Source organism: Mastomys coucha, unplaced genomic scaffold (genome assembly GCF_008632895.1).
Source record: "Mastomys coucha isolate ucsf_1 unplaced genomic scaffold, UCSF_Mcou_1 pScaffold11, whole genome shotgun sequence".
NCBI classification, from domain to species: Eukaryota; Metazoa; Chordata; class Mammalia; order Rodentia; family Muridae; genus Mastomys; species Mastomys coucha.
This window is the reverse complement of record NW_022196893.1, coordinates 11,514,727-11,526,072: the sequence shown is the minus strand read 5'-3', so window position 1 is coordinate 11,526,072 and position 11,346 is coordinate 11,514,727. Positions and strand designations below refer to the sequence as shown.

The following is an 11,346-nucleotide window of genomic DNA, read 5'->3' as shown; positions in this document are numbered from 1 at the left end:
AATTCAGATAAATTGAAATCATGTAACTTTTCTCATCATAATGCAATAAAAGTTAAAAAAAGAATAAATTTAAAATATTAAATAAATCTTTTAATCCTGAATTACATATATAAAATATTATATTTGTTTGTTTGCCTATTTTTTAAAACAATGATTTTCCTTATATATTTTTCTTTTTTTAAATATTTATTTATTTATTTTATGTGTATGAGTACGCACTGTAGCTGTACAGATAGTTGTGAGCCTTCATCTGGTTGTTGGGAATTGACTTTTTAGGATCTCTGCTTGCTCTGGTCAACCCTGCTCGCTCCAGTTGGCCCCGCTCGCTCTGGTAGACCCCCCCTCGCTCAGCCCAAAGATTTATTTATTATATTATAAATAAGTACACTGTAGCTGTCTTCAGATGCATTAGATCTCGTTACAGATGGTTGTGAGCCACCATGTGGTTGCTGGAATTTGAACTCAGTACCTTCGGAAGAGCAGTCGGTGCTCTTACCCGCCAAGTCATCTCACCAGTCCCCTTATCTCTCTATATAAGTGTCTACCTACATGTTCATCTGTGCACATGTGTGCCTGGTGCCAGAGATTTTCAGAAGAGGGCATCAGGTCCTCTGTACTAGAGTTACAGACAGTTGTGAACTACAGTGTGGGTATAAGAAATCAAGGCCAGGTCCTCTGGAAGAGCAGCTAGCGCTGTTAATCAGTGAACTCTCTCTCCATCCCCTAAATAAATCTTTTCTTTTTTTAGGGACTTCAAGAAAGAAGCAGGCCGGGCAGTGGTGGCACACGCCTTTAATCCCAGCACTTGGGAGGCAGAGGCAGGCAGATTTCTGAGTTTGAGGCCAACCTAGTCTACAGAGTGAGTTCCAGGACAGCCAGGGCTATACAGAGAAACCCTGTCTCGAAAAACAAAACAAAACAAAAAACAAAAAACAAAAAAAAAATTAAAAAAAAAAAAAGGAAAGAGAAAGAAAGAAAGCCCTCCCATACACTTTCCTTCTTTTTAAGATGAAGACTCCTGATTTCCTGCCAATGATAAAAACTTACCTCTGACAGTATCCTGGGGCAACTGAGACGAACAGTCTAGGTTACATTCAGTGCAAAAAGCCAAAACCCTGAAGAGAAAAAAGTCACAATGAGCCACACAGATGATGGAAGATGCCCGAGGAAGCAGCAGAGCAGCCAGCAGCCTGCTTTATCTGAAGCCACTCTTTCTTTCATTTAAGAGTTTGTGAGCCAGTGGCCTAACTCTGCAAACATCTTCCTCAAGGGTTAAGTTAAATGAAATATGAGTAAAATCCACATATAATGCAAGGTGCCAAAGACCCATTCAATAAAGGCCAGGTCATAATAAAAACTGTGCAGTAAAAGCTGGGGTGGTGCTCTCAGGTGCAGCATGTGACTAAAGTGTGAGGCCCTGGGTGTCATCCTAGCAACACATGAAAAGAGAACAGTTTCTGAAGTGACATTAAAATATACATTCAATCTTTATGACTTTCTTTTTAAACAAACTGATTTTTGGACCATTACTATTGTCTGTATGATGTGTCTATATGAACGAGTACAAGTATGCATAGGAGAGACTGAGAGGAAAAAAGAAAAGGTGGGAAATGATGCAATTATATTATAATTTCAAAAAATGAATTTTAAAAAGATACTGTCTATGTAACCACACTGGCCAAGAATTCATAATCCTCTTGTTCCAGTCTCTCAGGTGCTAGGATCATAGGCATGCTACAACACACAAACAAATCTTTACTATTTCTTATTTTATCTGTTCTAGCTACCTCAAAAAGACCAAACTGCCCTTTCCATGTCTCTGTCTTGGTGTCTCCTAGTCACTTCAGACTGAACTTGACCCTAACCCCACCTTTACCCTACCTAGACTGTTCCTCTTTTTCCCTGATCTCACAAAGGCCCAGATTTCTGACCGAAGTTCACCTCAAGTAATCTCACCTTCCCCAAGCCCCTCACACAAGCCCATCCATGAGTGCTAGCATTTATGCTTTTTCAAAGTTTGCATCTCAGATCCACCCACAATTCTTTAGTTCACTGTCATCATCGTTTTCCCTTCAAAAGTGCTGTTCCACTCTTGCTCTTCTCTAGTTCACTGCCAAATAACAGCTGGTATGATCTCTTAAATTTAGTTCATTTTACCAGCAGCTAGTAAACGCAGAGTGATTTTCTGATGACTAGTCTCTGTCCTGCTCAGGATGTACCTACTTTGTGTTTGGAGCTAGGCAAAACAAGCACCAGTCCAGGCTGTCAGAAAACTTCTCTATCTGGAAGTTGCCCACTTGGCTTCACAACCAAGTCTGTGTTCTATCTATGAGAAGGTATGCCATTCCCATGGCTATGCAGTATAAGGGATAGCTTTAGGTCCCCAGCATGTCACAATAGTTAAAGTGGTATTTTACTTAATGACTATATTTGCCATTACCTCTGTTTACTGCACTTAGCTGTTAAAATCAATATGTCAGTGATGTTGCAAACAGAATTGGGACTATCTCCATTATTCCCTCATCTTTCTGCTATACCACATTGTTGTTACAACAATCTCAAAAGCAAATCTAACCTTTGTGTATGTTATGGCTTAAATTGAGTCAGTAAGTACCCACTACCTTTAGTTGCAGTTTTAAAAAAGCATTCTCTAGATGCATTTCTCCTCCACTATGACCTGGTCTCTGTTCCCCACACCTGCTGTGATTATGCTGAAGACCCTCGCTGATTCCCTTCCAGACTGCTCTGCTGCTGGTGTCCTCTCCATGAACTTTCCTGAATGCTCCTCTGAGATATATCATGTTATATTGGTAATATATGTGGGTCTGTCTTACATATGCAACATGAGCTCCTTGACAGCAAAGATTAAGTCTTACATATATTTTAATTTGGTGAGATATCCAATAAGCGTGCTGAAGCGAACCACAACTGCATGCTAGGAATGTAATACATAATGCCGGCAGTTCTCCCATCAAATGGCACTGATATAAAGCTAAAGGGGTGGCTGCACCTTCGAGACAGATCTGGTCCTTCAGGAAGACTCAGGGCCACGTAGTTACATGCGACCCTTGGCATTTTAGAGGACAGTCAGACTCTTTCGGTTGTTGTCAGTCTCTGATTATCAAGAGAACAACGCTAACTAATCTTAGTTCTCTATCTGATGAGTTTCTGCCCAGGCTGAACTCTCTAGATCCATCATCAGTCCAAACTCTACACCAATGTCATAATGTAGCTCATTATTACATATGCTCTTGACAGAAAACTTTAGTTGGAGGTGGTAACCAAAGAGGTGGGTCCTTTTCCTGTTTTGTTGTTGTCATCTTAGACACTTGTTGACATTTAATGAGGACAAAAAGACACTATGGAAGAGAACAGGTGAGTAAGGGAAATTGCGTATTTTTTTCCATGTGCATAAGGGACATGTGCATATTTTCCATGTGCATAAGGGACAGGGTATCTCTGCACTCCTAGGATCAAGTGGCTGTGCCACCTCAGCCTCCCAAGTAGCTGAGATTACCTGGGTGCTCTACCAGGCCTGGCTTCCAGGTATTCTCAAACTGGGTTTCTCAAAAAAGCTTCTTTCTTGCTCTGAACCAAGTACTGGCATATTGAAGATAAGTATAACTGATTCTAAAAGCTTAAGTTATCTACAGCAGTATTTTTCTTCTAAGAGACGAATACCAGGAAAATGCCTTCAAACGACTATTGTTAAAATGCTCAGGAATTATCTAATCGTACCAACTGGTCATGCATTGTTAGCATGGTAAGCTACCAACCACTGCAGTTTCCTCTCCGCTCTTAAGGAACAACCAGAGTAATCTTGGGACTTAGAATGAGATTCTGAAGATCTCAGACTCATCCATCCCCAGGTCTTGCTGAACTGAAATAGACTACAGTCAAGTATTTAACTAAACTCACACAATATAATTACAGCTAAGTGTTTCCTAGAGACTATGGCAAGCTGAAAGGCATATATATTCAACAAATGACACTTACTTTTCTAGTATCACCTCTGATGTGACAGGATTTTAATTTTCAAGCTTAACTATTCAGTGTGATTCATTTTAGTTCTCATTTTAAAAATTCAAGCAGCACAGAAAAAGCCCTTGATCAGTCTCTTCCCTCACAACCGTCCTTGGCTCTTTCTCCCTGTTGTCACGAGCATCTATCCAGTCTTGGAATGCAGTCTGTTAAGGAATATACTAATACCCCAGCATTGCAAAAGCATCCAGATCAAACACCAAATCAACAGTAGAAGAAAACATCACACATTTCTGTAACTACATGTTTTCTTGGTTTATTTTTTGAGACAGGGTTTCACATAACCCAGTCTGGCTTGCTCTCCATCTGGGAGAAAGACCTTGAGTTTCTGATCCTCTTGCTTCTCCCTCCCAGCTCCTGGGGAATGAACCCAGGACTTCATTTTTGTTTTTGTTTTCCGAAACAGGGTTTCTCTGTGTAGCCCTGGCTGTCCTGGAACTCACTCTGTTGACCAGGCTGACCTTGAACTTAGAGCTCTACCTGCCTCTGCCTCCCAAGTGTTAGGATTAAAGGAGTATGCCACTATCACCCAGATGAACTCAGGACTTTGTGCACACTAGGCAAGCACTCTACCAAGTGAGCTACATCTGAAACCCCTTATTTTGTTTTTGTTTTTTTTTGGGGGGGGGGAAGGGGTTGCAAGACAAGATCTTCCTATGTAGGTTAGGCTAGCCTCAAATACCTTGCTTCATCCTCCCAATTACTGGAATTACAGGCCCATGAAACCAAAAACCTTAATTGAATCACAAATGAACACTAAAAACCCTGCACTACTATGTTGAAGGCAATTGGCTACAAAGAAGGAGGCCCACAGGAAGTATCTTAAGTGAAGCTGTACATGTAATAAGGCTGGAAAGGTCATTCCAGGCCGGTTCTGGAAAGGAGTAGCTAGCCCAAGTAGAAAAAAAAGGTTACCTACTGAATTAAGTTCCAAATAATGGCAGAAGCCTAGGAGCACAGGTGTGAGCAGGCCTGTTGTCTAGCCACCCAAACACAGTGTTTGCTTTGCCCTAAGGTTTGGAAATGCTACCTTCACAGCTTTAGACAGGTCCAGTTTGGCTTAATGCTTAAGAGATCCTGTAAACACGTTCCGGTCTACCCATTCCTAAACATATATCCCTTTAATCCTAAAATCTGTGCTGGTGTCCCTCTTTTCTCTGCTAATCATATTTGCTGGGGGAATAAAGGTTTTTTTTCTTTGAGTGAGAGTGTCACCATATAATCTAGGCTGGCCTTGAACTCGTGGTCTTCCTGCCTCAGCTTCCTAACACAGCTTGTATTTGTAGTTCCAATGTCCCTATCTTTTTTTTCACAAATGTAACCACCAACTCTGTGCTAATGATTCCCAACTCCAGTATGCGCTTTCTTACCAACCTCTAGAACCTGATGCATTACTGCCTGCGCCAACAGACTTGTCTACTTCCTGCGTCACAGGTGCCTAAGACTCAGTGCAACTACAAATCAAACAGCCTGTCCCCAGCGTGTGCTCTCCCTCTCCCTCATCTGAAATGGCATCATCCCCTGAGATCAGAAATCTGACTACATCATCTGCTCTTTCCTAGCACCAATCCCTACCAGTTCTAATCTCTAACACTCTAGTGTTCTTTTCTTACCTGTGTCTACTGCCACTGACTTTGACTTCAGCCATTTTTACTAGTTTTACTAGTTTTTAAAATTTGGTTTTCTTAGCCTTAATACCCACTACCTTCAACATTAGAATGATATTTAGAAATTACAAACTCTTGATTAAGAAAATATAATCTCTACTCTATACTATACATGGTCAGTACCTGCTCGACTCTCCTGCTTCATCTTACAAAGCTACACTGTATTCAATTTCCCTAGAGCACCAATGGTGGTTTCAGGTGCCTTTGTGCAAGCTATTTCCTCTTGGAAGGCCCACAGGCCAAACTTGTCAATTAGAAGACATGCAGGTTAGGCAATCTTTTCTGTGAACCCCGTGACCCACCTCACCTCACAGGCATCTCAATGTGTCCTTCTGAGTTAGTAAACTGCACAGGTACTACTCCCTACGCTTGCTCATAAGCTTCCTGAAGGGCTGCTCTGTGTCAGGGCTTCAATAAGGATGGTTCCCATAGGCTCATATATCTGAATGCATAGTCATCAGAGAGCAGCACTACTTGAAAAAGATTAGGAGGTGTGGCCTTGTAGATGTGTCACCTGGAGACTTGGCTTTGAAGTTTCAAAGGTCCCAGCCAGGCTCATGCCTACAATCAGGATGCAGACCTCTCAGTTCCTTCTCCAACACCATGTCTGCCTGTGTGCTCCCATGCTCCTTGACATGATAATGGGCCAAAACTCTGAATCTAATTTGACTCATGTAAGGCCTCTACTTACTCATCTCTTAAAAAACAAACAAACAAACAAAAACAAAATAAAAAAGAACCCGTAGTATATCAGGGCAGCATGCTATCACCATGGTACATACCTACAGGAGTAGAGGAAGTCCTGGGACGGGGCAGCAGAAGCCTAGAACCTGCTATGTAAAACAAGCTATCCTGGACTCACAGAGATCCACCTGCCTCTGCCTCCCACACCTAGCTGTAAAACTCTGACTTTAACGCCTCAGTTTTACTTTACCATCTGGGGAAATCAGGAAAGACTTCTTGGTGTAGGGAGGCAGTCTCAAGCAGGAATGATGAGACAGACAGGTATCCCATCTTGGGCTGCTACGCCTGTTTGTTCAATTGTCTGTGTTCCAGGCTACTTCCAGGACAGGTGATCGATTCTTAAGCAAAGGGCTTGAGAAAATAGGACTGACTTCTGTTTAGTTTTGTTTTGTTTTTTTCTCAAGACAGGGCTTCTCTGTATAGCTCTGGCTGTCCTGGAACTCACTCTGTAGACCAGGCTGGCCTCTAACTCAGAAATCCACCTGCCTCTGCCTCCCAAGTGCTGGGATTAAAAAGGACTGTCTTCTGAAAACCTAAACTCAAGTAACTGTGCTCATCCTCATCATGCTTTCAAGTCAAGAGCCTGAAGTCAGGTTTCACTGTAACTGAGGGTCACGTAAGACCCTCATTTCATTTATTTGTCATGCCTGGATGTGTGTGTGTGTGTGTGTACAGCAGTCAGAGGACAACCTAGGGTGTCATCTTCATGATCACTGTCTACTTCTCTTGAGGCAAGGGCCTCCATTGCCTGGAGCCCATCAATTAACCTAGAGTAGCTGGACAACAAGCCGCAGGGATCGTCTGTCCTCTAGTCCATATTGCGGAATTACAAACCCATGCCACCACACCCAGCCTTAGGTGCTAGGCGTTGAACTCAGGTCCTCTTGCAAGCACTTTATCGACTGAGCCATCCCTCCAGCTCTGATACTTTGTTTATTGTTTGGTTTGGTTTAGGGGAACACAGTCTCACTATGTATCCTAACCTCTCACCTCATACTGTGTAGCCCAGGCTGGCCTGGAGCCAAGTGCAGATTACAGGTGTCTCAGTAGAATCCTTTTGTAACCCATTTATAATGAGGAAAGAAAGGCCTTTATTCTCCTTCCACACTATTCATTAATTCTGTTTACTTGAGTTCCTTGAGACAAGGTTTGCTATGTGGTCCAGGTTGACCTTCAAAGTCACAGCATTCTCTTGTCATTTGCTTTCCAATGCTGAGATTACAGCATGAGCCATATCACACAAGGCTGTGTGTGTGTGCTTGCAAGAGCACACTTTGTTCAGAATAGGTAAGCACTCTACTAGCTGGGCTACATCCTGCTCCCTTTGTTTTTGTTTTGCTTTTGTTTTTTTGAGAGGCAGGTCTCTCACAGCCCAGGCTGGCCTCTAACTCAATGTGATCCTCCTGCCTCAGCCTCTGGATTATAGGTATATGCTACCATGCCCAACTGTTGGCAAGTTTTTACATGTGCACTGCCTCTGAGATAAGCCAGTGAACTGGACATTGATATGGATGACAACAACGAGGCAAATAATCCTGAAGAAACCTCACATCACACATAAAGAAGACTGAACAATGGCTAGTGTGACACAGCCGTTTACAGAATGTACAGAAAGGGGAGGGGCAACCTATGCCTCCTTCAAAAAGAGAAACTGGTTCCAACTGAAAATGAGAGAATTTAAAACAGTAGTTCTCAAAACCTAGTCATCTGGGGATCTCATTTCATTCCAAAAAATTAGAGGACTCCAAAGTGATTTTTATGTTATTAAAATTACCAATATCTATCATATCAAACAGTTAAAAGTACGAATTACTTATAAATTTGCTAGTTTATTACAAGATACCAACAACAAGGCCAGGTGTGTAGTCTACACCTTTGATTCCAGCACTCAGGAGCAAAGCAGGCAGATCTCTGAATTCCAGGCCAGCCTGTTCTACACAGTGAGTTCTTTGTCTAGCCAGGGCTACACAGTGAGATTCTTTTCTCAAAAATAGAGAAGAGGAGAGAAGAGGAGGGGGGAGGAGAGGGGAGGGGAGGGGAGAAAAGAAAGAAAAGAAAAAGAAGGAACGAAGAGTATCAACAATAAGCCAGGGTGGTGGTGGTGCACGCCTTTAATCCCAGCACTTGGGAGGCAGAGGCAGGTGGATTTCTGAGTTCGAGGCCAGCCTGGTCTACAGAGTGAGTTCCAGGACAGCCAGGGCTACACAGAGAAACCCTGTCTCAAAAAACAAAAAACAAAACAAAACAACAACAACAACAACAACAAAATAAGCCATTACATTTTCAAAATTGAAATTATCCTATTTCAAGGAATTAATAATATGAGAAAGTACCGGTGTCTTATATTTAAGCAAGGTTCTTTAAAGTCTGGCTTAAGATACAACAGATATAGATAGATAGATAGATAGATAGATAGATAGATAGATAGATAGATAGATAGATAGATAGATAGACACATAGATAGATACATAGATAGATACATAGATAGATACATAGATAGATACATAGATAGATACATAGATACATAAATACATAGATAGATAGATACATAGATAGATAGACAGACAGACAGATATACACACCACACACACACACATATACACACACATACACACACTAATGTGTGCTTTTACTCTTGGTTTTGAGCAGCAGTGAATGTCCTGGATTCTCTAGAAAATTCTTTTGTGCCCTAAGGAAAGAATGACTTAAGGCATACTGCATCCCAGTAGAAAAATGCATTAGTTGTGACCTGGAGGACCCCTTAAAGACTCTGATGTCAAGTGTACTGACTACTTTTATGTCAACTTAATACAGGCTAGAGACATTTGGGAAGAAGGAATGTCTTTTTTTGGTTTTGTTTTTGTTTTTCTGGTTTTTCGAGACAGGGTTTCTCTGTGTAGCCCTGGCTGGCCCTGAACTCAGAAATCCGCCTGCCTCTGCCTCCCAAGTGCTGGGACTAAAGGCATGCACCACCACTGCCCAGCAAGAAGGAATGTCAAATAAAAAAATGCCCCTACTAGACTAGCCCATGAGCAGGCCTGTGATCCATTTATTGATTGATGTGGGAGGGCCCAGTCCGTTGTAGGATGTACCACCGCTGAGCTGGTGGTGCTAGGGTATCTAAGGAAGCAGGCTGAGACAGACATGAGAAGCAGACCAGTAAGCACCATTCCTCCAGGACCTCAGCTCGTGCTTCCAGATTTCTACCTTGAGTCCAGCACTCCTCTGGATGACGAGATAAAGCCTTACCCTCACAGCTGCTTTTGGTCATGGTAGTTACCACAGTAACAGGAACCCTAACAGAGACAATGAGCAAGAGGATATCCCTGGGCCACGCTTTGAGAAGGTAATGAGTATAATCTAAGTAAGCGCTGAGCAAGAAAGAAGTGCATGGCCTAACATCTAAGGGCAGCTCACCATCAACAAAGCTAACTCAGCCCCTGGTAAATCTCAGAGCGTAAGAATGCCAGGGTCACACTGAAAGCAAGATGAGCCAGAAAGTAAGTTTGTGGAATGGCAGCCTCTTTGCCTTCACTGCCTTGAAAACATTCCCTAAAGGCCGTGGCAGCTTTTCCTCTCTAGTCTCCCTGTTCAGCTGCTAGAAGCTGCAAATGGCTTACCAACAACTGCCTTGCTACAGCTTCCTGCTACTGTTTACTAACTGCAAAATCCTCACCCCACTGCAGCCTCCGAGTCTTCAGACATTTCTTGGTCTAACTGCCTTCAAAAGCAAATTTAACATCAGCCACATAGCCAGTTTTTCCTTGCCAACGATCATGTGAGTTTGCTATTCTGTCCCTGTGCATCTTGAACACTGTAAAAACAGTTGCTGGAGCATCATATGTCACCGATCTAGTTGCCATCAACCAAAAACATTGTCTTCATACTTTGTGGTACAAACTAAAAGCATTCTGGGTGTGGTTTGCATATAGTCCATCTTTGGTCAAAAGAAAATTTTAAATTCCAAATAAACAGAGAAAGGGGTCTTACGGCTGTGACTGGAGTAATGGTTAAACTGCTGTAACAGTCACATCCATGTTGAGAGCTTATTTTTGAATTTCCATCACAATTAGGGTTCTGAAATTATTCCGCCATACATATAATCATATATAGCAAGTTCTCCACTAACAGAATTTTAAACCCAGGAGAAATGAAACAGAAACCTCTTTTGGTCTCTTAAATTAAAAAGTAATATACAAAATAGAAACTGGCATTAATCTATAAAATAGTTTTTCAGGCCTCTATAAACATTTTTTAGTAAACATATTAAATGAGGTTCCTTAACAAGACAGAACAGATTGGGGGGAGGGGGGTATATGCTGCAGAGCCCAGGGCCTTGCACAAGAACAGATCATTTTTTAAGTCAAAATGAAACCAAAACTTCAAAAGATACTGGGAATATAAACTAGATGATTCAGACCAACTGCCCTGCTAAGAACAGCCAGAAACTCTGGATAAAACAAAATAAAAAGCCCTGAAGTTAGGGGAGCACTGATAAATCACTCAAGAATTGCCAAATATAGTAGCCAGTTCCAGGAGCGGGAGATGTTTCAGTCGTTAAGAGCACATAGGGCACTTGCTGAGAACTGAGTCATGTTCCCAGCACACACACCAAATGGCTCACAGCAGTGTGTAACTCCATCTCCAGAGGATCCAACACTCTCTTCTGGATTCCATGGGTAGCTGCACTCAAAGCACATACTCACACACAGACACACAGATACATGGAATTTAAAAGTAGTAACAAAAACAAAACCTTTTAAAAAACCAATTCCAGAGAAGCTACATAAATATGAAATGTAAATAATAATGTCTTTAGAAGTATTACAGAGCCGGGCGGTGGTGGCGCACGCCTTTAATCCCAGCACTTGGGAGGCAGAGGCAGGCGGATTTC

The 11,346-nt window shown here is 42.1% G+C and overlaps 2 long non-coding RNA genes across 2 annotated transcripts in view; one reads left to right on the top strand and one right to left on the bottom strand.

Annotated features, from left to right (window-relative positions):
* LOC116076240 overlaps window positions 1-11,346 on the bottom strand; it is an 80,398-nt gene that overhangs the window by 36,366 nt on the left and 32,686 nt on the right. Inside the window, exon 2 of the long non-coding RNA XR_004112874.1 lies at window positions 1,048-1,115. This is a non-coding gene — a long non-coding RNA (uncharacterized LOC116076240). The remainder of the gene's footprint in view (window positions 1-1,047; window positions 1,116-11,346) is intronic.
* Window positions 3,275-11,346, top strand: part of LOC116076248 — a 14,072-nt gene continuing 6,000 nt past the window's right edge. Inside the window, exon 1 of the long non-coding RNA XR_004112880.1 lies at window positions 3,275-3,375. This is a non-coding gene — a long non-coding RNA (uncharacterized LOC116076248). The remainder of the gene's footprint in view (window positions 3,376-11,346) is intronic.